Raw genomic sequence first — 24678 nt, 5'->3', positions numbered from 1 at the left:
CTTCAGCCTGATAGTTGTTTCCTTAAGAAGCTTTAAGTTTCTTGTCTGAAGCCATGTGAAACTGGTTGGAAAGGAAACTTGCTTATAAAGTTCCTGTTCAAATTTCAATCTGTTCTTCCATTCTGGTAATGTTGCTAGTCAGATGTTATGTGCATACTGGTTATCACAGACTCTCACTGATGGATTACCCGGCTTTGAGATTAGATGCCCTCACAAAAGAACAAAACTGTTTTATCATTCTTTGCATCACTTGGGCTAAAAGAGAAAACTGAAGAATTCTTCAGATTCACTGCTTTCCTTTCTAATGGCCCATCATCAGCATCCATTGGTGAGCTTGTTTAAAAACATCCATTGTTACACCAGCCACTAGGAGTGGGTTCTTTTCTGCAGGTGACCAGAAGGTTGAAAGAGGGCAGCAACTTGTGGCTGGAAGATAGGGAGTACAGTGCACAGTAGTCAGCTGGAGTGGAGACATTTATCTATAACAAAATGAAGTGTTGTTTGTAGCAGCTGAAGTTGGAAAACACTTAGCTTGGCAAAAAAAAAAGGGGGGATATAGTCTGGAGGCAGAGAAGCAGGACTAGAAGAGCAGGTGGGTTTGTTCATTTACTGTAGCGATGTATAAGTAGCAACAAGCACCTTGAATAATTAACCCTGGAAGCAAACTGTTAACCAATGTAGTTTGCGAAGCAGAGGTGTTTCATGAAACGCTTCTTGCTGTCTTCTGTAAAGCATTTTATACTAGAATATATAATTCTAATTATTGAATTATTAGAATTCTCTAATAATTCTCAGGTGAATCTCCTTCCAAGTATTAATTAAGGTGGGCTCTTCATAGCTTTAAAAACCAGCCAGGGTCATCTTGCCATTTGCTGAGGCCTCTTGGCATTGTTAGTGAATTGCTATAAATTTTAGAGCAATTTTTTTTCAAACTGGTTTCAGGATTATTTTTTTTAATTAACATGAAAAGGTTTTAAAATGCCTGTTTTAGATATACACTTCTGCTTTCCTCAAGTTTTTAGTGCATGGCAAAACATAGCTGGGTATTGAAATGGGCAGATCTTAAAAGTCTAGGTAAATTCAGTAATCTTAAATTATACTGAAATACAGATTTGATGTTTCTTTAGAATTAATAAATTTTAAACAAGATTATATTACATTATACATTATATTACATTAATCATTTGTGGGAGGATTAAAGCTATTTCAAGATTTACTGTAGGTCCTTAGATCCAGGTTTCTAGTACTGCTAAATTACTTTAAGGTAAAGGTTCCCCTCACACGTATGTGCTAGTTGTTCCCGACTCTAGGGGCGGTGCTCATCTTCGTTTCAAAGCAAAGAGCCAGAGCTGTCCAAAGACGTCTCTGTGATCATGTGGCCGGCATGACTAAACCCCAAAGGCGCACGGAATGCTGTTACCTTCCCACCAAAGGTGGCTCCTATTTTTCTACTTGCATTTTTTACGTGTTTTCGAACTGCTAGGTTGGCAGAAGCTGGGACAAGTAACGGGAGCTCACCCCGTTATGTGGCACTAGGGATTCGAACTGCTGAACTGCTGACCTTTCAATCAACAAGTTCAGCATCTTAGCCACTGAGCCACCGTGTCCCAAAGTACTTTAGTCCCTCTCCATCTGGGACTGGAAGAAAGAGAACCTAAATGGTTTTGGGGTCACCTGGACTACCAATTTATTGATAGCTAATCACAGATATTCTTTCCTATCTCTGTGTTGAAATTATATTTTACGGCATTTTTAGTTTCTGCTGATCCAAATGGTGAAATGCCTAAATTCTGCATTCTATTTGTTTGCAATTTAAACAGTGTTCTCCCTATTTTTATTTCAGGATTGATCCCTTTGCTTTTGCAAACCTATATGGGCAATCTCTTATCAATAAGCATAAACAAGAATGGGCTGGTGGTCAGGGATGATGGGATTTATAGTCCAGGAATATTTGGAGAATCAGCTTTCTCATCAATAGCTTAAAAATCTTAACTACTTTATGAATCAAAAAATTTGCATATTGCCTGTACATCAACCACTTTTTAGTCTTGAACAACTGAAGTGAAGTCACTTTCAATTTTACTTAATTTGGTTCTCTTAAAAATGCAGACAATTCAACAGTCATATCTAGAGATAAATGTTTTATTATGTTTTAGTAAAACAGAACTGAAAAGAAAATAGTTGGAAACTATTTCAATTACAGTATCAAATTGGACTGTCAGTCAACAAAGATATGAAAGAAGTTGCACTTGTTCATCCTGGTCGAAGACCTCCAGGCAAATTCCAACTGTGTTATGCTGGTTATATGCTATTATTTTAGCTTTACTGTTTTATAAAGAAATACTTTCAGTAATAATATAACATTCTGTATTAGAAAGAATGTCTTAATAGTTGGTGTTGCTTATAAAATAAATTTAGTGAAACATGAAATTCATAAACATGTTGTATTCATTGTCCACAGTGACTGCTTTTTAAATGCAGCTATTATACTTTAGGCAATGTACATTTTTCTTCCCACATGCATTGTTCTGGGAGAGTTGTTGTGAACTTATGAGATGACAGCTTTGCTCTTCTTACCACATAAAAATAGCAATTAAAACTTTTGACAAGTTGAATTCTTGTTTTATATATTTAAAAATGGGACATAAAATATTTCCATTTCATAATTTACTACATTTTGAAGATTAATGCCTATCCCAACACTTTGCCCAAGTTTATTTTTGGGGAGGTAGAATAAAAATGACTTTATTTTCATTGGAAATACAAAATATATATATTGCAATAAATATAGTGCATTTGAAGTTTCATTTCTATCTATTGTCTATGGGCTTTTTTAAACAATTGGATATTTTATAGATGTGTCAGAATATAGTTAGGACAAAGCAGGCAGTAATAAGGCATATGATGACTATTGTTGCCTCTCTGTTAAAGATAGGTAGATCAATCCCTGTTAATATCTCACCGGATGGCAGCATCTGGCTAACTCTGGGCTTAGCAGCTAAATTGTGTTGGATTGACTGGTTCTTGAATAAATTACCAGTTAATTCCAGAGTTATAAACTAGATTGGGATGTTAATGTGTACAAATATAGAAAGTTAGTTTGGTGTAGTGGCTAAGGTGATGGCCTAGAAATTAGAAGACTTTGAATTCTAGATGTGCCCTAGGCATGAAAACCTGGGGTAACTTTGGCCAGTCATTCTCTTAGCGCAGCCCAAGATAATTGTTATGGAGAAAATAGGAGGCAGAAGTTCGGTATTAGTATGTTCACTGCCTTGAGTTATAAAGGTAGTCTTTAACACAATTAAGCTTCATATTTATGTTGCTAAGTAAGACATTTGTTAAGTGAATTTTGTCCCATTTTATGATCTTTCTTACCTCAGTTAAGGGAATCACTGCAATTGTTAAATTAGTAATACGGTTGTTAAGTGAATGGCTTCCCCATTGACTTAGTTTGTCAGAAGGTAGCATAAGATGATCACATGACTCTGGGGCACTGCAACTGTCATAAATATGAATCCTTTGCCAAGTATCCAAATTTTTATCACAGGATAATGAGGATGCTGCAATGGTTGTGTTAAAAATCAGTCATAAGTAAGTTTTTAAAGTGCCATTGTAACTTTGAACGTCACTAAATGAACTATTGTAAATCGAGGATTAGCTGTATATTAAAGGCAGGATGAAAATCCAATAATAGCCTCAAAGCTACAGTATATTTATAACATAGCTAGGAAAACTGTGTTGATGTTTGCATGTAGTCATCAGAAATTAAACTTCTTTACATTTTGTTGTTGAACAAATCAGTTCAGGGTTGGATTAAAGCCAACTGATGCTCTAATCAGAGCCCAACTATGGTGCTTTGTGATGGAAACAAAACTCTCACACCATGAGATGCAAGCAAATATACCTTGCCAACATTTCCAAACCAAACTTAAACCTTAATCATTCAACATGCCAAAAATTTTTTTTTAAAACAATGCAGATTGTTTAACATGGAAAATAAGGACAATTACAAAAAGAAAAAATTAAAGTTAAGTATGGCAGTGAAAGAGTTAAGGGCATGATAGCCAAGGGGAAAAGTCTCTTCCCTTATTTTGCTACTGGTTAATCCAGAATTGAGGTGGTATATATTTACATAACATGCTAAGGCACATCAAGCAAACTGCACTTTCACCTGACATAGTGCATAAAATGTGGGAGATCTGATGTAGCTATATTTTTAGTAATTATTGTTTGTGATTTTGCCATAACATTCCCAAACATTTATTAAGAGTATTCATCCCGACTAAATAGCATATCAGATGTTCACATCAGATTCCAAAGAGAAAAAGAGAGAGAAAAATAGATGAAAAGTGTCTTTGAAATTTATGAGATTGGTTGCATTCTTTCTCTTCTCCTTTGCTACGAAATATTCACAATACTGCTGTTACATATTAGTTCTCTCTAGCTTATCTGCGACCTCAGCCAGCATTAACAGTGATCAGAGGGAGGAACTGCATTCTAAAACACTAGAGGGCACCAAGTTGAAAAAGGCCATTTTTATACAAAAGCCTTTGAAGAGAAATGAAATGTCACTTTCTTCAAGTTTTATTATTCAAACGTTCAGACATGACTTTTTGACCTTTCAATGAGACCTAAATTCTGTTGCTTGAAGTTACTGCCTTGCGCTGCCCATGATGGAATCAGCTCTTGTGAAGGTCATCCCGTTAAGTCCTTCCCAGAATGAAGAGAATGTACCTTTGCAGAATTGAGCTTTTCCAGTCTGAAAGCCAGAGTGACAAAGGTGCAAGGCAAACTCATACCTCTAAAACAGCAAGCTGAGATCAATTCTAAATCACATGTCATCAGAAAAGCAAGCCAGCATGGATTAGCAGAATTGAGAATTCAAGATGCAAAAGCCAGCGGGTGACAACAACTCAGATATATGCTTTACGGTATAAAATCTGCTAGCCCATTTTGCCTACGTGCTTTTTTGTTAGCCCCTGCAATTTTATATTTCTTTATTCTTTTTTTATTAAAGGACATAGTTCTGTATCAGGGCATTAAATCAAAGACTTCGGATTGATGGAAACGATCAAATAAAACTCATAAGCTAGCCATAGATCCGACATTCAACAAGAGATGAGAAAACACATGTTTTATGTATTTTTCAGTGGAGGAAATGAATTGATTTAAAAAGGAATGTATTGCTTTGAAAAAATGTACAATACAGAGTTCTTGCTATTTTTTAAATATTTCAATTTTCATATATCATTATCCTCATTATGCTATTTTAAAACTGTAACTGCTAAGGTCAGAGCGAAAGTGAAGGCAAATAGAAAAATTTATCTCATGCTTGTTTTTGCCTTTATCTTTTTAGCAGGATTCCTCAAATATAAAAAAATAGCTTGAGCTCTCTTTGAAGGGTGATTTTCAATCTTCTTCTGACACATGTCTTGGCATACTTGCATAATCTATAATGCCTCAGTCACATCATCTTGGTTATGATGCAGCCATGCACAAACACCTGAATTCCTATTGAGTGGCTGAAGCTGCTGTACATAGGTCGCCTCCCTGCATCGTTGCCTTCTATAATTATTTTGGCTTACGTTGCAGAAGAAAGTAGATACTTGGTTTCTGTGAAGATCCTTCTATGTAAGGAGACTGTAATGCCTATGATTGCAAGTGCCATTCAAATGTTATGGGATCTCTTATGTACACTGGAATATCAATCATCTGGAAGACAATGCCAATAGTGTTGACACATGCTCAACATTCTTTCAAAATACCTGCACCCCTGTATTTTAAAGTGTTGCTAGTTCAGTTTAACTGACAATGCTCTTGTTGATGGTCCTGTCCCACAGATAAATTCATTAAAGATTTCCTGATTCTCCTGCCAAGAGGGTTTTCCATGCCATGCTTTCTACTGTTATTACTTGGGTGGGAGGCATTGACACTTTACTTACTATATAACAGTATTACACATATTCCATAGGATGCTTCCAAGTGTTGCTGATGGTGACCACTTATTTACCTGCCCTGTCTTGACTTGCAGTTCTTACCAATTTTAAATATTTAAAAATTGGGGAGAAATTGACAAGAGTGTTGTCAATTTCCTAATCTAGCATAAGTGACAAGTGAATAACCCTCTGTCCAAAAGTAACTGTCAGGTTACTGGGTGAAGGGTAGGCTAGGATGAAGTGGGAGAATATTCCTTCAATTCATCGCACAAGGTAAATCTCTTCTTTATCTTGCTCCATTCCCTTAACACTGGGAATGGGGAAAGCAACATATTGCCAAATCTGTCCTTAATTTGTCAAAGAACAAAATCACTTGAAAGGCCCCTATTGAGGCAGATTAAAGACGTGTGTCAAGGCAGTGCAAATTATGTCATTACATTATTTGACAACTGAAAATGTTGAGGAAGGCTCTGTGGGAAGCAGCCCACAGTGAGTGAGTGCATAATATGCACACAGCCAGTTAACCCAATACAGGTAGTCATTGATTTACAACAGTTCATTTAGAGACTGTTTAAAGTTACAATGGAACTGAAAAAAGTGACTACCATTTTTCAGTTACAATCTTTGCAGCATCCCCATGATCATGTGATCACCTTTTGCAACCTTTTGACAAGCAAAGTCAATGGGGAAGCCAGATTCACTTAACAACTGAGTTATTAAATTAATAACTGCCAGGGATTTATTTAACAATCGTGACTATAAAGGTTGGAAAATAGGGGCAAAACTCAACAATGTTGGGCTAAATTGTGGTCGTAAGCCAAGGACTATTCAAATACTTCACTGAAATGTGAGAATACAGTACATGAAAGATGAATTTAGGCACATCTCTAGGTTGCTAAAATCCCGATGAACACTAAATGCAGCAAAGATGCAGGGGGAAAAAAATCCTCTGGAGCCCTCCAGTGGTCGTCCATTTTTTTGCACAACCTTAGAGAAAGCGAGCATAGAAATATAAGAAAAGCCTTGCCAAAAGAAACCGAAAAAGAAAAGTATCGATTCTCTACCATTACTAAACTGAACCGACCACCTCCTCCTCCTCCTCCTTCCCCTCCTCTATAGCACCCGGCGAAGAGAAATTGACGGCCCTTTCACGTTCAATTCCTCAACCCGTAGCACAATAATATTAATATTAGCTGCCCTACTCCGGCAGCGGCGGCGGCGGCGCTTCTTTATGCAACGGAGAGCGCCCGTGGCCGCTTCAGCGAAAGCGCTTCAGGTGCGTGAGCATGTGCAGAAACGGGGACCGAGGCCCGGAGTCGCGTAATTCTCTCGGCAGCGCGGCGGGTGAATGAGGCAAGCAAAAAGGCCAGCCCGCCCGCCTGCTGTGTCGCACGGGCCCAGCTCCCTCCCCAGTGTCTCCTCCCCCGCGTTGGGCGGCTGCTACTCTCGCCGCTGCTGTTCGCGAGGAGCCCTCCCTCGTCTTTCTCATCCGCGCCCGGAGCTGCTTCACTCCCGGCGGTCGCTACCGGCTGTTTGCCACCCGCCGCCTCTCGGCCTGCTGCGAGAGGGCGACGCTTCCCTTTGACACATAAACAAGGTAAGGGGAGGGCAGGCGGAGCAGGGGAGGGGCTCCCTCGCGGCGCCCCGGTCCGCGCCGTCGGAGGCGACACTCGAAGCCTTTCGGCCCAGAGAGAAATGGCAGCGGCTCTCGGGGGCTGAAGCCGGCCTTGGCAGCAGCGGCAGAGAAAGGCGAGTCCCCCCTCCCCCCCCGGCCTCTCGCTTAGTTTGGTTCCCCTTTCTGCCGGCCCGTGAATGAGAATCGGGGGGAAGATTCCGTTAACAGGAATCGCCGCGGGGAAGAAGAGCCGATCTCCGTCTGAACCCCCGCCCCAGTTCCCTCTCCGTCCGTTGGCGAGCGTGTGATCTGGGCGGCCGGGAGAGATTGGTCTCAGCTAGGCGGTCCCACGGGGCTTGTGTGTTAATCTCAGATAGGGAGGTGTGTGTGTGTGTGTGTGTGGGGGGAAATCCAGTTTTCCTTGTATTAATCGGTTTACACGAGTGCTGGTGTGTATGTTCGTTGCGGGAGCGATTAAGGAAGAGTGACATCAACTGCCTGTGGAAAAAGTGCCCCCCCCAACTCACCCTCACCCCCCCCCGGCTCGGTCCGCTGAACTGTAATTTTCCTTCTCAGTGAAACGATTGTGCAACTTGTACACAAGAATGTGGTGTGTGTGTGTGTAGTGAAGGAAAGACGGGGACGGGCAGGAAAATCTGATTGAGCTGCTCTGACTGTGGGTTTCACCCAGCGAAGCTTTTGCCTGTCAGGTTTTTTTTTGTTTGGGGTGGAAGGGAAGCGGGGTCTCTGCGCTCACCGGCCCTTCGCCGCTTAATCGGAATATTTACACAAATTTTGCAAAGAATGAAGGAGGAACAGAAGAGATGGGAGGAATTGTCCTCCAGCCGCAAAGGGGAATTTTTGAAAAATATCTTCGGTTCCCCTCCCCCCTCCCCCCCCCGCACCCCCCCCCCGGTGCTGGCTTGGCTTTGTTGGTCATCTTGGAAGGGGAAGTGCAAGTGGGTAAGCGAGGCCCTCGTTGCCGGGAAATGAAGCCGCTTCGGCCGGTCTCCTTGTCAATTGGGATGACATTACTTGCCTCCTAGCTCTCCCTCCACCCCCACCTCCTTCTCCTCCAAACCTTTACTTTCGGTTTCTCGTATTATTTCCCGGATGAGCATTGCATACGCACGTACTCGGGAAAGCCTTGCTTAGGACCGTCTTGGTGGTTGTGACAGGGCTCCCCCTCTTCCACCCGCCCGTTAAATTGCAAAACAACAACATCGGAACCATGGAATATGCCTGGCCTAGTAATATTTGCGACATCTTACAAGACAGGTTATACACTACAGGAAAGTTGTAGCTGCCTCCCGACCAATTTCTCTTTACTGCTGGCTCCGTATTACTGTGTTGTTTTTTTAGGGGATGTTGCGGATTGTTTGGAATATGAGAAAACTGAATGGAATGATGACCCTTCTAACAGCACTGGTAAAAAAAAAAAATAATAATGAAAAAAAATTGACTCAGTGGCTGATTTTTTCTGAAAAGGGGGTTTGCCTTTTACATTTATTTTTGCATTGTTAGTTAGGTCTTCTTTATAGAAGCTCAAGTCACTTGCATGAAAATCTTCCTTCATCTTACTTCAACAACAACCTTGTGAGGTGGTTTGGGCTGAGAGAGGAGGGAGTCAGGCTGGAAGTTTCCATATCTTAGGCTACGCTGGATTTGAACCAGGGTCTCTCCAGTTCTAGTTGAAAATGTAAAACGTTTGACTATACTGGCCATTCTTTTGTTTGCATAATCTGTGCATTTGAAATATATTGTACCATTGTACCAAATATATTGAAGCCAATTGTGACAGAACAGGTATATAAGAAAAAATCATGTATGCTTTGTTCTCAAAATATTATCTATGAAGTGTAATATAAAGGTTACTTATTTGTATATATTCATTTATATTTGAATGTATATTTTGAGATAAAGTAGACTTAAGATAGCTACAAAATCAGTAAATTATAACGATTAAGATAATAGACTATGATGAGGGAAACTCTCAAGAAGTATAGAAACGTTCTGGGATTTTAAGGTTAATTTTTATCTCTCTACTCAACCTACTTGACAGAGTTATTCTCATGGGAAAACATTTGAAAAGTGAGTGTCATGTTCCAAGTAAAACTGCCTTCTGCAGTTGGCTGATGGTGATTTTGTCAATGCCGATGGTGTTCAAATGGGGCTCCATATGTTTTGGGATTGTATCTAAGGCACCTATTAGTATTTGGTACCATCTCTGCTTTATTTTGCCCCAGTGATTCTACTTCTTTTTGCAGGTCTTTGTATTTTGTTATCTTCTCCAGTTTTCTCTTTTCTATTCTGCTGTCTCTGGGTACTACTTTGTCCACTTTCCAGACTTTTCTGTCTTTCAGAATATCGACAGTTGTTAAATCTGGGGTGTTATGCAGCAGGTGCTTGTCTGTTTGAATTATAAAGTTCCAGAGCACTTTAGCTTCTTCATTGTCTATTATTATAGACAATGTCCAATAGTCATCAGTTTTTAAACTGGATTTGGCATTTTTATCCACCTATCAAATTTTTCCCAAAGACCTGGGATAGGCAAATGTTGTTTGATGGTATTAAAGTTATCGTCACAAGATAAAATGCATTTGATTGATGCTCCACATGTTTGGGGATTACAATCAAGGTACCTATTATTTGCATTATCTTACCTTTCTTTTGCCAAAGTACTTCCACTTCTGTTTGCACCTTTGTATTTTGTAATATCTCTGGTTCTTTCTCTTCTGCTGTCTCCTGGTTCTACCATGTTTCTCCAGTTTTCCATATGCAGGCCATATTTTCCTTTCTTCTCATTTTTAGTGTCAGTGTCTCAGTTTTTTAATATTATATCATTAATTTGAGTATAAAGTAAGAGGAGTCAGTATAATGTCATATTGAACCATCCTGTCACTTCTCTTGCTCATCTCATATAACTTTTCCTGTATGTGCAGGATAGCTATTTTTAGGGAGGGATTTCTTTTTATCTAGCTCATAAGTATAGCTTTATTTTGTTTAGTAACCTAGCATATGGCATCCGATTTATTGGCAATGACTTATTTGGGAATTTTGAATCAGGGAAGAACCCGATTCTTATGAGAAGTCATAAGTAACACTAAATTCGCTCGCAATCTAAGGACATGACATTCAACATAGTTTAATAGTTTTCACATTAAAAATACTGTAATATGTCTTGCTTGATATATAAATCAAGCAAAGCATAAATTTGAAAGGGATAAAGGTTTAATCTTTTTGGTTTAATTAATATGAGTGAGTTCTGAATGTTCTTTAACTTTGGATTGTACTTTAGCTTTTATTTAGTTCACATTTGTAGCAAACTACACATTTAGTGAGATGTAATCTATGTATCGTTTGGTTAGTTCAGGTAGTCCTCGACTTACCACAGTTCACTTAGTGACCATTTGAAGTTACAACGGCAATAAAAAAAGTTACTTATGGCCATTTTTCACACTTATTATGACTGTTGCAATATCCCCATGATTGCATGATTTACATTTCAATGCTTGACAACTGATTCACATTTATGACTGTTGCAGTATCCTGGGATCATGTGATCACCTTTGCAACCTTCTGACAAGCAAAGTCAATGGGGAAACAAGATTCACTTAACATCTGTGTTACTAATTTAACAACTGCAGTGATTCACTTAATAAATGTGACAAGAAAAGTTGTAAAATGGGGCAAGACTCATTAACAAATTTCTCACTTAATAACATAGATTTTTGGCTCAATTGTCGTAAGTTGAGGACTATCTGTTATACTTGTTATTAGACACAAAAGAGAGTTGCTTTTATATAAATGTCCATGTAAAGTGTCTAATCTGATTTGTCATCAGATGAAACCTGATGACAAATGGGGCCAAATTGAAATTGAAAATGAGCATACTAATATTTATGGTAAATAAATAAAAAAGGCTATATTTTACTTTGGCCATAGCGTAGACCTTAACAGTGTTTTGTAGAAATGGAAGAAAAAGCTTTAAAAACAGAACATGCAACTAAAATATTTCCAAAATGTAATTACTATAATAGTATGGGTTACTCTTCCCACCTTTTCTTAATTCTTTTAGGATAATATTCATTGAATATGATAAAATGAGCTGAAATCCACAATAAGTTATGCCATAATAAAATACAATGTTAATACTAAAAATGCTTCTTCCTGAACTCAAGTGGACCATAGGATAGGCATAGAGGGATTTGTACTGTAAGAGGTCAGAGGACTTCCCCCCCCCCCCATGATATAGGCTTGCCCTCTGAAAATAATTCATATGATAGTATTTTTTTTTTCCATATGCAGGCCATATTTTCCTTTCTTCTCATTTTTAGTGTCAGCTTGCTACTACTAAACAGAAGTTAACTTTGAAAACCCTATGCATATATTTAAGTATCATGTTGTGGTTGGATCATTATTTGATCAGTCTCTCTCTGGGATTGTCACAGTGATAAGGTATCCATTAGAATGGTCTAATTAGTGATAAATTACTTCACTTTTAATTTGGTAAAAACTGTTGAGAAATAATTAGACTATTGATCTCCAGCAACAACAAGTAAATCTGAGTGAATTTAGATTCCATTTGCAGACCTATGAGATAACCATAATGGTAGAAATCAAATCCTCTTTTTTACCTTGACTGCATTAATTGAATTACATCCTATTTTACTATCCTGCATGGTAAAGGGTGTTTCAGCAATTAAATAATCTCTGTTGGAGGATGATCCATGAGTTAACCCTGCTGTTCTGTTCTTTGTCGATCTATCCACATTACCAACTGTTTCAATTAAATTCATCATACCTCCTGTTTTGGAGGGGAGGGAGATTTTAAGCAAAGATAAAATAGGATAAATATTTAACGTCATTGCAATTCTGTCTGGAAGAAAGCTTCATCTGTTGAATGTATTTTTTGTTTTAAAGACATAGAAGTCCTGACATAGAAAAAGTGATTACTGAATGTTTCCTTTTGCTGGCTATCTTCTTACCAGGGTATTGTGATTGTTGTGGGCTGCTTTGAGGTAGCTACTAATTGGGTACTGGCCACTAGTAATTGCTTGGCTCAATTCATCCTCAAAAATACTTAAAAACCACTTGAGTCTGTGAATGATGCAAGATGGACTTCCTCATTTTCCATGGAGTGATAATATTAATCTGATTTGAAGGCAATTATAGTTGCTCTTTATCTCTACATAGACATAATATATTTACTATGCTTAACCTAGACATATGACTTGATCACAGAATTGAAAGTAACATACAGATTGAGTGCAACATTTTTTGCAGTTCCTAATGGAGGAATGGATTTTAATTTCTGATAATTTGTATTTTTCCTGATGGATCACTACAGATGCTGAATCATGTTTTGTATCTTTTGTAACCATAAAAGTAAGTTATCATTACAGTAATATATTGACAGCTCTGCATTTCTGTGGTTGATTTAGAACAGCGCCCAGATTTTAATTATTGGATGGTTGGGTGAATGAGATGGTATTCAATTAGAGATAAATTGAAGACAGATATGAAACTAGTATTTTCTAGGAGTCTTTCCCTCTTTCTACTTTTCTCAACCTTCAAGTATTTGTTTTTCTGCTCTATCAACTGCCTAAAGTATGTGACTTTCTGCTTATTGTTCACTGCCTTAAGAAAGCAATTACTCTTTATTTGGTCTGGGATTAAATGGTTCTTTTTGTAGTCTGTAGCACCGACAGCAATCAAACTGCACACACCCATAGTTTGAAGGCATGTATCTTTTTCAATGTTCAGTTTTCACAGGCATATATTATTAATGGAAGCGCTATTACTTTTACCATTCTCATCTTTGTTGTCCTTGAATTCTCTCTATAATTTTGTATAAGCTTGTACTGCTTTCTTCTGTAGAGTTATCTATCATCTTCACTTTTTGGCTGTTGACTTTTAAATTCATTAAGTGTGCAGGTCAGTTGATCATTCATTACTTTTTTCTTTTTAACATTATTTCAGATTTTTCACATCTAATTTTACTTGTGTAATGCGTTTTGATAAATCTTTACTTGCAGCTAACCAAATATGTCTATCTCAGTTTTACTGTTTCTATTTCTTATTTTGATTTCAGCTGTCATATCTTTTCCTGTCTGGCCGTTCTTATAAAGCATTTGTAGTGGAAGTTAAATATATATGAGAAGATATATATCTTATTTTACTTGCTCCACTATTCTAAAACATTCTATTTCTCCATTTTTCTGTAGTTTGTTTATAATATAGCTTCCTCAAGAATAATCAGGCATTATGGCATATTCATTACTATTAACACTGTATGTTCTACATTCTCTTATAATCTATACAAAGACCATCTTTTAATCAATGAAGCAAAGGTGAAGCTGCTTCTTATATTTTCTTGCTTTTTATTATCTATCTTATGATAGCCATCTGATCTTATGTCCCTCTGTTTTTTTATAAAACCTATTTCTTTAGTTGACATTTTTTCATGTACGGTTGTGTTAATCTTTGCAAAACCTTGAGCAAACCCTCGCTCGTGTGAGAATTAGTACAATGGTTCGATAAGTTCTACTTTGTCTTATATCTCTTTTCTTCAGTGTAGGTATATTCACTTATCTTATTTCTAGGTTCATATTAGCTAATATACAGCAGTCATCTCTCCTGCAGTTTTGTAACAATTCAATAGCTGGCATTTCATCTGCTCTAAATGAAAGCTGATCTATTGTCTGTCACATCTCTGTGATTGATTGCTGAGTATATTCTCTTTATTAAAGTTTCTATAATTATGCAGAATACTATTTCATTCTTATTGAGATTTCCTTTTTGTCCAATTTATTTTCTCCAATTTATTATTTCTTGCTTGACCTTGGAAATTTTATTCATTCGTTTATTCATTCATTGTACTGTACAACCTCTTTGTTCCTAGGGGGTTTCCTCCTTTGACTTCCTGGGAAATCTAGGGATTTCACATCTCTACCAGAATGAGTCCTAGTTGACTATATTTGACAATTCTGTCATTTTATTTTCTATAGATGTTTTCACTTTTATTCTGAAATTATCCATCTGGTAACGTCCAAATGCCTTTTTTGAGGGTGAGGGTGACACTGCCTGTCTTGAAGGAGGTGATGGTAAGCCCCCTTTTATAGAGGCAATCCTTCGACCCCACAATTTTAGACATTTTTTTTCCAAAATCCAGCCTTTCCCTTTGCAGTCTGGGTTCAGACTGTGGTAGAGTAGCACAATTACATTGGTTATGCTTATAGATAACTTCTGGAGGGCTTGGGATGCGGGTGCTGCAGCAGTCCTGGCCGCCTTGGATGTCTCAGTGGTTTTGATACATTTGCTATGGCATCCTTTTGAGACAGCTTTGGGGGTTGAGCATGTTTTGTGTTGTTCTCCTTTCTCTTTTGCTGGTTTCAGTCAGAGCTGGGGGAGGAGAAGAGATTGGCCCTAGGTTCCCTCAGGGATTGGATTGCTTTCCTTTCTAAGGTAAAGATAAAGGAGTCCTCTGTTAGTCGTAGCTGATTTTAGAGGATGATACTCATCTCCATTTCTAGGCTGTTGGGCCAACATATATCCGCAGTCATGTGGTTAACATGACATCATGCTGCAGTGCAGAGCATGGGGCAAATGCAGAGCTGTGGAGTCGGGAGATAAATGTTCCGACTCCGACTCCGACTCCGACTCCTCAGTTTTTTGTACTTCCGACTCCGACTCCGACTCCCCGACTCCGACTCCTCTGTATTAATATGCGAATGTATTTTATACATTCCTTGAAGGAAAGAAAGGCAACATACATGTCATTACCACAGGACTACTGGCTGGGAAGCCAACAGTCTACTGTATTGAACAGTTTAAGCAAAAGACAAACACAATGAAAACAACAAAGTTTTATTAATTTTTTTTTATTAATTTAATTAATCAAGTTGCTGGATAGTAGCAGCAGGCATAAACATCAGGAACAGGAACTTTACCAGTTCAAAAATACAAACCACATTATTTGGTTGTTTTAGAACAAAAACAAAGCTTATCTATATGAACCAAAAACAAAATCTGTAAAACCTAGAAATGGTTTATATTAATCTTGAAATGTAGTTATAGGCTTAGCAAATGCAAATCAATTCAATGTAGAGTTCTAAGGAAGAGAATTGCCTCTGCCAGATCCTCTTTCATAGAGGCTCTTAAGTCAGACTTTATTATTTTTAGGGCTGAAAATAATCTTTCGACACTGACTTGGGTGGGTGGCATTGCAGTAACTATTCTGGCCACATCACTAACGATCTCTGGATAAACAAGGATGGCTTCTTCAACAGTAAGTTTTGATGAGCGATCATACTTTTCAACTTCTTTTAGTGCTTTATAAAACTCCTGTTGGAATTTTTTTATTTGGACATTTACTGGTTCTGTAACGCTTATGCAACGTCGCTTTCCTTTAGCAACTTCCATTTTGTCTAAGAAGGAATCAAAGTCTAATTCTTCGTTTGAAGAAGATGATTCTGAGTTACCACTATTGCTTAAAAGAACTCCATCCTCCTGTGGAGGTATTTCAGGTCGTAATCCCTTCATGCGAACTGCTACATCATAGAGGGCCTTTTTCCCAGTAGCAATCTGTTTACTGTTCAATAAAAGTCGGCTCATTGGGTCGACATAAATAGCCGCTAACAAGATTTCATTTTCCAGCAAAAGACTCTCTCTTTTCATCATTGAAGATGCAATGCCCTCAGCTATTAACCCTCCATTTTTGTTCAGGCGATATAACAGGCTCTTCCATTCCAAGAGGAATTTACCCGGGGTTAGATCATCACATTGCAACCTCTTGGTGACAGTGAAGGGGTGAGAAAGAAGGTTCTCCAGCTCTTTTGTTTGTGTCCACTGGCTTGCAGTTAATGCAAGATTTTCATTGTCCATTTCTTCTATGAAGTCTTTAAGTTCAAGCAAACGCTTCACCATTAAATAAGTGCTTCCCCAGCGAGTTGTTTGATCCAAAATGGCTCCTTTTCCTGCACGTCTTTTCAAAATTGCATCTGTTTTTGGGGCCCTGGCTGCAACAGTTACTTGCCGTAATTTGCCAATTAATGTAGCTGCATGGCGATCTTTTAATCCATCTCTTATGGCAAGTTGCAGTGTATGAACAGCACATCGCATATGATGAATAGTAGCAAGCTTCAATGCTTCTTCAACAAAGTTGTCTAAAAAAATGTCAGCATTCTCTTCAGTTTCTAAACTTTCTCTAATACTTGCAGAGCTGTCTTCCTCTAAGTCTAATATCTGTTTGATACCTTCTTCATCTGCCTTCATCTTCTCAATTGTGCTCAACATGTTAGAAGCGTTATCTGTCACAACACATAAAATCTGTTCCTTTTTAATTTCAAAATCTTCTAGAACACCCTCCACTAACTTCTGAAGGTAATCACTGGTGTGATGTGCCTGAGTGTCCTTTACTCCGAGGGTCCGTGTTATTGTTTTGTTATTTTCATCCACAAATCTAACATTAATAGCGAAATAATTGACTCTGTGACGTGTGCATGCATCCATTTTAAGGAAGACAAAACGTCCTTTCATAACTTTCTGTAGTTCTTCCTTTTTACATTTGGCCTCCTCAATTATAAGTTTCCTTATACTTTCTCTTTCCAGAGAAACACCAAGTTTTTTTGCCATTTCTCCATTTAGGCCTAAAAAGGCTGTCTGTGAAAAGAAGGATAGTGGTACACTATTCTTTACTACCATTTCAATAATGTGGTGTTTGAATTTTTCTGGTGTCATCCTTATGGTAACTTTGTCAGATATAAAGAATTTTCTTATTTGTGATTGTTCTCCAGTAGATTTCTGAACGTTTTTTGTCACAGAAGTAGATGCAATGTTTTCATTGCTATCTTTCTCATTCACGGCTTCTAACACTTTGGGATGAAAACGCTGTAAGTGTCTTTTCAAATTTGATGCTCTTGTAGGTGCATTTTTATCAGGCCCACTGAAACTGCTAATTTTTGCATCACATTGTTTTTCACCATCATCATCTTTTCTAATACATTGGCACACGTAATGTTTTCCATCACTTGATAATGCAAAGTGCTCATAAACAGTAGACTTTGTTGTGTTTGTTGTTAGCAGTCTTTTTGCCATTGTTTAGGATGCCTCTTTCCCTAAAATATAAAATATGTTATACTAACTGGCATATAATTAGATTTTTAATATCAACATACACAGTCTTGTAAGTTGTACGTACATGGCTTTATACAAACAAATAAGCTATATATCCCAGCACTAAACCTAGACATGATTTGTCCTATACAATATAAACACTTACAGTTGAATCCAAGAAGCTGTTCCACCAAGTTCTTCTAAGCCAGTGGTTCTCAACCTTCCTAATGCCGCGACCCTTTAATACAGTTCCTCATGTTGTGGTGACCCCCAACCAGGGGTGGGTTCTAAATTTTTTTACTACCGGTTCTGTGGGCGTGGCTTATTTTGTGGGCATGGCTTGGAGGTTATGTGACTGGGTGGGTGTGGCTAGCTGGTCATGTGACCGGGTGGCCATGGCTATGTGTATAGAGGGCTGAAAAAAGTCATTTCTGACAGGTCCTCGCACTTTTGACTGGTCCTCACACTTATGACCATCCTCACATTTATGCCCGTGCAGCATTTTTAACAACCATGTCACTCATTTCACAACTGCTTCTCTTCACCATGGTGACAAGATAGGGCAAAAACGTAAAATGTGAGGACAGTCGTAAGTTCGAGGACTGGTCAAAAGGGAGAGGACCAGTCAGAAATAACTTTTTCAGCCCTCTGAGTAGTCCATATACATAAAAGGATACAGCAATAGAGAGGGATGAAGGAAGGGAAGGGAAATTAGAGTAGGAGTGAGGGTAAGAGAGGGAGGAAGAGAGGAGGAGAAGGAGAAAGGAAGAGGAAGTAGGGAGGAGAAGAAGAGGGTGAGGAAGAGAAAGTAAGAAGGAAAGAAAAGAGAGAGGTGGTAGGTTTGAGGAGAAAGATTGCTGTACAATAAAAAAGATGAAAGGGAAGAAAGCCAACCCCAAACAAATATAAAGATATTAAGATAAAGAATGAATTGTTAAACTTTAAAGAATAAAAGAGAACAAATATGAATAAATAACAATAATTAGAAACACACATACAAACATACAATGTATTTTCTTTGAACAGAGTATTTGGCCGGTTCATAAATTTAAACAGTGTTTAGTCATTTCAATTAAATTTACAATTTCTATATTTCCTTTTTGCCATATTTATTCCTCATCTATTTTTGTAAAAAACCAATATTACCCTTCATCCTCATCTCTAATCTTAATCAAATTCAATTTTTCCCTTCTATTCTATATTATACCCCTTCCCATTGTCATCTATTTTTATATCCATCCTCACATTGGTTAATTATGTAATATTACAGTTGTTTAATATGAATTCAACATTTTAATATAAATCAATTAGTTATATAACTACCTTTTTTGTATATTAATCAATATGAACATGAATATTCCAATTATTTCCATGCAATCCAATTTCTTACAAATCAATTAATTATATTTACCAATAATAATAAACCAAATAATTTCCCCCATATATTCCTCCAAACCACAACTTAACCATTTCTGCTTTCAACACAATATACAATTAATACTATCTCAATTATTACAATTCCCTAGTTAAATAGAGCTTTTTTTCTTTTGTGTTTTAAAATCTCCTTTTTTCCCTAAATTTCCCGTTGTTTGCACCTACCTTTTTTGGTGAGGAAAAAGAAAAGAAATCTGCCTGCCTAATTTTCTAACATGCAAAACCAACAGCCTGCTTTACTTTCTCTTTCGTTTTTCAGTATAGCTAGGGGGGGAAAAATCTGCAGTCTTTCCAAGCAAGCAAAAGAGCACTGAGCAAAACAGGTAGTTGGGCAGAAGCTGCTGCCTTCTCCTTTTTGTGTGCTGATCTGCTGCTGAAGATAGGGCAGTGGGAGGATCCAGGAAGGGGCATTTATTATAAAACATGATTTCCCTAGTAGAATCCCATAGTCATGTTTAAAGTTTAAGCTAACAATCAGAGTTTACAAGTTTTTATAGCCTTAGCTGAATGACAGCAGTTTTTCCAATGGTTTACAGCTTCAGTCTTGAACTATTGACCCTCCATTCCCTTCACTTATGCAAGTGTCTCTAGTCCTGCAAAAAACATATTTACTTAATCCCTTATCAGTGAGAGGCTAGGTTACCCATGGGCGCTGCGTTCCCTGTAACAGCAGAACACAACACTATGGAAAGTATAAGTATTGCCACTCCTAATTGTGCGTTGCGTGCCTTATAGTGAAGCACATGAAAAGCATGCTTCTTCACGGTCACTTAACGTGTTCATTTTGCGGTTACGTGAGGCACTGCATGCATTGGTCTTTATTCTTACAGTAGAGAAGTCATTAATTATAACTTTTTGTGAATTGGGACATTTAAACTTGCTTTTTTTAAAATTCCAATCTAAATTTAGTAGGAGTCGGAGTCGGAGTCGGTGCATTGTTTGCCGACTCCGACTCCGACTCCAGGTACCCAAAATTTCCTCCGACTCCGACTCCTCGACTCCGACTCCGACTCCGACTCCACAGCACTGGGCAAATGGAGTGCTGTTACCTTCCCATCAAAGTGGTACCTATTTATCTACTCATATCTGCATGCTTTTGACATGCTACCGGTAGGTTAGTAGTTAAAAATCCATTTTAAGTGTTACATAAGAATGCTGGGCAAGATCATTTGCCAGTATTCTGATGTTACTGTTACACATCTTCATCTTTGGTGGAATGGGATGTGTCACAGTGTTGACTGAGTGCTAAGAGGCTGTGAAGGTCTGGATAGAGAGGAACCAACTTTGATTCAACCCTAGTGAGATAGATTGGCTTTAGGTTTTTGGTCTCCCAGGGTCAGGTGATGGGCCATCTTTAACTCTGCATGGGGTGGATCTTGTTTTTACAGGTGGTGGTGAGTTCTTTAGTCCTTTATTATGGTCATATCATTTCCAGATCATCTTGTGCTGCTGATTTCTCTCCGTAAGTAGTTCTGGAGTACTCTTTGGATCATTGAGGAGTTCTGAGAAATGACATTGAGATGCCCGGAGTGACACTGGTGTAAGATAAAAAGTGAATATGATTGAGCACAAATTCAGCCCTACATCATTTTTATGGAGTAACATATGTTGTCCTTGTTTCTTCCCACTGGCTTCTATAACTTTTTTACTAAGAATTTTGCAGACAAAATCCTATATGCTTGGAATTAGATGCTGGTAGGGTGGATAAAAATCAATGTTTTTAAAAAAAAAAATCAAAAAAATCAGATTTTTTTGATTTAAATTGGATTTTTTTGGTTTAAATCGAATTTTTTTTATTTTTATCGAATTTATTTTAATAAAAAACTTTTGGGGTAAAAATCTATCGTAAGATAATTTTCTATTTAAGATACATAAATAATTTAGTTTATTCAGCATGAAATGGAGCTTAGTTATGTAGCATGAGGCTGTATATTCTGCAACACTGGGACTATCGGTGAGTCAACAGTGGGTCAGAGGAGTAGCAGAGATGACAGTTGCTCTTTAAAAATTATGATTTAAATCGAGTTGATTTAAATCAAGCCTTTTTACTAGTGATTTAAATCATGATTTAAATTGTGATTTAAATCAACTCGATTAAATCAAATCCACCCTGGATGCTGGCTGTGCAGAATTTCAGTAAACTACTAGGGGCTGAACATTTAAACTCTGAGTTTATAGATGGGTTTCTGTCTGAAATTTGTTCTTGTCTGTCAGACTAGATTGAGCTAGTTTGACAAATTACATTAGGGTAGTAGGAAACCACTTGGAGAGAAGGGTTGATGGTTTTGAAAGAGGAGATGGCATGCTACCTCTTCAAAGTACCACCATGGCCAGTCATTATGAACAACTGTTAACCCATCACCAGTCTTCTCTTTTTATGAGGAGAAAGAAATATTTTCTAAATCAGAAGAAATAATAGCTTTTCTTTATTATGTGTCAGTTATACCCTACTTCAAATATTATATTTACTTCTGGGCATTAAAAAGTATTTCATAGACATATGCTGAGAATAATCGGGATTATTCTCCTTTGTCCTACAAGAAGCAATTGAATAATTGGAAATACTGTGGAGAGATATGATAGTACTCTAAAATACCTGAACTGATATCACAGACAAATAAGTCACGAAATGTTTTCGGTTGTTCCAGAGAGCAGAAATTGAAATGGATTGAAGTTGAAGGAAGACAGTATTTTTAAAATATTAACCTCCCAAAATCCTAACATTGTGCAGTTTCATAGTGAAATTGATTGACTTGTCTAGTAGCCAGTTTTCCTATATCCAGGGTTAGGGTTAGGGTTAAACATCTGAAATCTTGACCTATTAATTACGAGCAGTTTATATGCTACAATTATATGGGTTAGAGTTTTCTGGATATTCTTTATTTTACCAGTGCTAGTTATATAGTGAATTTCCCCCCCCATGTTTGTGGTGTTTAAGAATCTAAATGATGCTTGTTTAAATCATTAAAGCTAAGAACTGTATCAGTTACTGTTAGGCCCATTTTAATAGGTAATATTTTGAGTTCTTCCAGTTAGTCAGTTTAAGTAATCTATTCTTATCTGGTTGTTGATGAGTAACAGCAAGATAGAAAGTTATTTATTTCGCCATCTCTGTTTTGACTATATGGCACTTCCAGAGACTCTCTGAGGAAACAGAGGTAAGCCATCAGGTGTCTTCTGGTGACAGCTACCTAGCTACATCTATGGCAACTGTTCAGTCAGATTCCCTCTTGTACAGAGAAAATGTCTGAAAACCTACTGTTTGTTTTCTGTTGATCCCTGGTAGAAAGGTACAGTGATGATTGCAAGACTAATTTTTTTTGAGTATGTCTAACCTATTTAAAGCTTATTATCTTTCCCTTATCTTTTAGATCAACTTATATACTGTATAGTTGCTAGCCACTAAAGAGGTGTAAAATGTTCTGCGCACAGGTTGTTCCACACACAGAACACTGTTTCAAGTGCATATTCAGATCAAAGTATGTGTTTGGTCCATTCTGAATAGAAGACAGTGGGAAAAAGGCAAGACCATTGGGCATAGCTAAGAAGGAGGAAGAAAGATAGGGAGGAGCAATAAGCAAATGTGTACTAGTCTTGCCCTGTTTGTCTAAGAGGACAACCAGAAGCACCAAAGGGATCCAGTTTCACTTTGTCCAGATCACAAATGGTCTAGGTAGACTTCCACACCACAGTATACTTATTATTTGGATATGTGGCTATTTGTCCATATTTCTGTAATTGAATTAAACACAAGAAGGAATAGTAGAAATCCCTATTTAGATCTTCTTCAAATAAGAAAATCTGAAGAATTGTAATTATTAGTTCTGATTTGTGCTTTTATAGTTTTATGTATAAAATATTTTATGAAAATTATTGCCACATGTAGAGACTTTCCCCCCCAGAAATAGTCCCTTCACATGAAAACTTTTGGTATGGGCAGAGAGTTTACAGACAGAAAAACTGAATTAGCCCTTTTCTGATTCTTTTTTTTTTCTGATTATTGAAGCAATTGTTTTATAAAATGTATATCTTGGAATACTTTGATTTTCTGTGTTATGCAGATGATTGGAGTCTGTGGCCAAAATGGTCTCTTCCAGCTCTGTGATTCTACATTGTGATAGTTTTATTGCCTATTATTATTATCGTGGTTTGTTGCACAGTCAAACAAATGTTCAGTCTGGATTCGACATTTTTAACTACTATTGAATCCTTCCCAAGTTTATTGTTATCAAAATGATTCTGCTAATATCACTATAGGTTCTTAGTTTTCCCATGATCATCCAGAGACCTCAAAGGTAGAAGTATAGTTTTAATACATTATAAGAATTCTTGTGAATGGTTGTAGCATTCTGTCAGAATGGCTGCTAACATCCTCAGGATCCTGTTGACCAATAGCATTTTACCAGTCACGGACATGGCAAAAGGAAGACAGGAAAGCTGTTTTTACTGACATTAACAACTGGAAACAACCATCCTTTTTTTTTTTTTTTAATTTGATTTATATGCCGCCCTTCTCCGGAGACTCAGGGCGACTTACAATGCATTAAGTAATAGCCTTCATACTTTTGTTTATTTATACAAAGTCAGCTTATTGCCCCCACAAACTGGGTCCTCAATTTACCTACCTTAGAAAGGATGGAAGGCTGAGTCAACCTTGAGCCTGGGGAGATTCAAACTTGCAGTAATTGTAGGCAGCTGGATGTTAATAACAGGCTATTAGTCTGCTGCGCCACCTGGCTCTCTTATAACTGTTTGATACTTTTAATATTATTATATATGTGCATGTATATGTTGTCTGTATCTGTGTTTCTCTGTGTGTGCTTTGAAGTCTTGACTGCTCGCGACTGCTTGGGCAAGTCCATTTATTTTCTTGGCAGTATTTTCAGAAATAGTTTCCTAAGGCAGAGGGAGTATAACTGGCCACTGGCTTTGTGATGGATTGAATGAGAATTCACCAATTTTTTGTTTCTACTCTGTTTCCCAGGAGAGATTTAAAACTTTTTTGTTATATGCATATATATGTGTAAATTTTTATGTTCGACCTCCAGAACCTCAAAATTATAGTTTCTACTGATGCGCTCAGAATATGATGGGGTTAATGATTGAATACTCTTATTATTTCCTTTATTTCTTGTACTTCGTTAATAAAATTATTTAATATTACAGTTGGCATTAGAGAATTATTGTGACAGAAACTATGAATTGAGCTACTTTAGCATTGTATATAAATATATAGCTACAGCAAATGCTTGAGTTCATAAGCAATGAATAATAATATTTTAAAATTTATTTAAATATCTCTAGATTATTTTTTGAATTCATCTTAGTTTATATAGTTAATTACTTTTGAATAGTAATATAATTTCTGAAAGTAATATTAAAAAGATTTTAAAGTAGCTGAAAATTTAAATATGGTGGATGATGTGCAAACTTTAACAAACAGATGAGATGGCAAATCAATAATTTTTCACATAAAGATAGTCCTTATGTAGCTATTGCCTCGGTGACTCAGTGGTTAGAATGCAGTATTGCAGGCTAATTCTGCTGTCTGCCAGCAGTTTCATCCTCTCCGGGTCA

At 37.4% G+C, this 24678-nt stretch overlaps 1 protein-coding gene across 1 annotated transcript in view; it reads left to right on the top strand.

The window, feature by feature from the left end:
- Positions 1 to 7402: 7402 nt before the first annotated feature.
- ELF2 (E74 like ETS transcription factor 2) overlaps positions 7403 to 24678 on the top strand; it is a 59305-nt gene continuing 42029 nt past the window's right edge. Inside the window, exon 1 of the mRNA XM_070948305.1 lies at positions 7403 to 7533. The gene's annotated coding sequence lies outside the window, so the exon portion shown is untranslated. The remainder of the gene's footprint in view (positions 7534 to 24678) is intronic.

The sequence above is a fragment of the Pituophis catenifer genome, unplaced genomic scaffold (genome assembly GCF_029215685.1).
Source record: "Pituophis catenifer annectens isolate HBS135680 unplaced genomic scaffold, rPitCat1.0.hap2 SCAF_8, whole genome shotgun sequence".
Lineage (NCBI taxonomy): Eukaryota > Metazoa > Chordata > Lepidosauria > Squamata > Colubridae > Pituophis > Pituophis catenifer.
Note: the sequence above shows the minus strand (reverse complement) of the source record. Positions and strands in the feature narration are given on the sequence as shown.